Below are 2,914 nucleotides of genomic sequence, written 5' to 3'. Positions count from 1 at the left end.
ACTCGACTAGCCTGCGGGATGCATCCTCTCGCTCGTGTTTTTACTCGACTAGCCTGCAGGATGCATCCTCTCGCACGTGTTTTTACTCGACTAGCCTGCGGGATGCATCCTCTCGCACGTGTATTTGCTCGACTAGCCATGCGCATCCCAAAAAACCTGCGCATGCGCATCCCAAGAAATCTGCGCATGCGCATCCCACAAAACCTGCGCATGCGCATCCCACGAAACCTGCGCATGCGCATCCCACGAAACCTCGCAAGTGTTTTTACTCGACTAGCCTGCGGGATGCATCCTCTCGCACGTGTTTTTACTCGACTAGCCTGCGGGAAGCATCCTCTTGCACGTGTTTTTACTCGACTAGCCTGCGGGATGCATCCTCTCGCACGTGTTTTTACTCGACTAGCCTGCGGGATGCATCCTCTCGCTCGTGTTTTTACTCCACTAGCCTGCGGGATGCATCCTCTCGCACGTGTTTTTACTCGACTAGCCTGCGGGAAGCATCCTCTCGCACGTGTTTTCACTCGACTAGCCTGCGGGATGCATCCTCTCGCACGTGTTTTTGCTCGACTAGCCATGCGCATCCCAAAAAACCTGCACATGCGCATCCCAAAAAACCTGCGCATGCGCATCCCACAAAACCTGCGCATGCGCATCCCACAAAACCTCGCACGTGTTTTTACTCGACTAGCCTGCGGGATGCATCCTCTTGCACGTGTTTTTACTCGACTAGCCTGCGGGATGCATCCTCTCGCACGTGTTTTTACTCGACTACCCTGCGGGATGCATCCTCTCGCACGTGTATTTGCTCGACTAGCCATGCGCATCCCAAAAAACCTGCGCATGCGCATCCCACGAAACCTGCGCATGCGCATCCCACGAAACCTCGCAAGTGTTTTTACTCGACTAGCCTGCGGGATGCATACTCTCGCACGTGTTTTTACTCGACTAGCCTGCGGGATGCATCCTCTCGCACGTGTTTTTACTCGACTAGCCTGCAGGATGCATCCTCTCGCACGTGTTTTTGCTCGACTAGCCTGCGGGATGCATCCTCTCGCACGTGTTTTTGCTCGACTAGCCTGCGGGATGCATCCTCTCGCACGTGTTTTTACTCGACTAGCCTGCGGGAAGCATCCTCTTGCACGTGTTTTTACTCGACTAGCATGCGGGATGCATCCTCTCGCACGTGTTTTTACTCGACTAGCCTGCGGGAAGCATCCTCTCGCACGTGTTTTTACTCGACTAGCCTGCGGGATGCATCCTCACGCACGTGTTTTTACTCGACTAGCCTGCGGGAAGCATCCTCTTGCACGTGTTTCTACTCGACTAGCCTGCGGGATGCATCCTCTCGCACGTGTTTTTACTCGTCTAGGCTGCGGGATGCATCGTCTCGCACGTGTTTTTATTCGACTAGCCTGCGGGATGCATCCTCTCGCACGTGTTTTTACTCCACTAGCCTGCGGGATGCATCCTCTCGCACGTGTTTTTACTCGACTAGCCTGCGGGATGCATCCTCTCGCACGTGTTTTTACTCGACTAGCCTGCGGGATGCATCCTCTCGCACGTGTTTTTACTCGACTAGCCTGCGGGATGCATCCTCTCGCACGTGTTTTTACTCGACTAGCCTGCGGGAAGCATCCTCTTGCACGTGTTTTTACTCGACTAGCCTGCGGGATGCATCCTCTCGCACGTGTTTTTACTCGACTAGCCTGCGGGATGCATCCTCTCGCTCGTGTTTTTACTCGACTAGCCTGCAGGATGCATCCTCTCGCACGTGTTTTTACTCGACTAGCCTGCGGGATGCATCCTCTCGCACGTGTATTTGCTCGACTAGCCATGCGCATCCCAAAAAACCTGCGCATGCGCATCCCAAGAAATCTGCGCATGCGCATCCCACAAAACCTGCGCATGCGCATCCCACGAAACCTGCGCATGCGCATCCCACGAAACCTCGCAAGTGTTTTTACTCGACTAGCCTGCGGGATGCATCCTCTCGCACGTGTTTTTGCTCGACTAGCCATGCGCATCCCAAAAAACCTGCGCATGCGCATCCCAAGAAATCTGCGCATGCGCATCCCACAAAACCTGCGCATGCGCATCCCACAAAACCTCGCACGTGTTTGTGCTCGACTAGCCGCGGGATGCATCCTTTCGCACGTGTTTTTACTCGACTAGCCTGCGGGATGCATCCTCTCGCACGTGTTTTTGCTCGACTAGCCTGCGGGATGCATCCTCTCGCACGTGTTTGTGCTCGACTAGCCTGCGGGATGCATCTTCTCGCACGTGTTTTTACTCGACTAGCCTGCGGGATGCATCCTCTCGCACGTGTTTTTGCTCGACTAGCCTGCGGGATGCATCCTCTCGCACGTGTTTTTGCTCGCCTAGGCATGCGCATCCCAAAAAACCTGCGCATGCGCATCCCAAAAAACCTGCGCATGCGCATCCCAAAAAACCTGCGCATGCGCATCCCACAAAACCTCGCACGTGTTTTTACTCGACTAGCCTGCGGGATGCATCCTCTCGCACGTGTTTTTGCTCGACTAGCCATGCGCATCCCAAAAAACCTGCGCATGCGCATCCCAAAAAATCTGCGCATGCGCATCCCACAAAACCTGCGCATGCGCATCCCACAAAACCTCGCACGTGTTTGTGCTCGACTAGCCTGCGGGATGCATCCTTTCGCACGTGTTTTTACTCGACTAGCCTGCGGGATGCATCCTCTCGCACGTGTTTTTGCTCGACTAGCCTGCGGGATGCATCCTCTCGCACGTGTTTTTGCTCTACTAGCCATGCGCATCCCAAAAAAAAAACCTGCGCATGCGCATCCCAAAAAATTTGCGCAATGCGCATCCCACAAAACCTGCGCATGCGCATCCCACAAAACCTCGCACGTGTTTGTGCTCGACTAGCCTGCGGG

This window comes from Lasioglossum baleicum, unplaced genomic scaffold (genome assembly GCF_051020765.1).
Source record: "Lasioglossum baleicum unplaced genomic scaffold, iyLasBale1 scaffold0046, whole genome shotgun sequence".
NCBI classification, from domain to species: domain Eukaryota; kingdom Metazoa; phylum Arthropoda; class Insecta; order Hymenoptera; family Halictidae; genus Lasioglossum; species Lasioglossum baleicum.
This window is presented reverse-complemented; position numbering follows the sequence as displayed.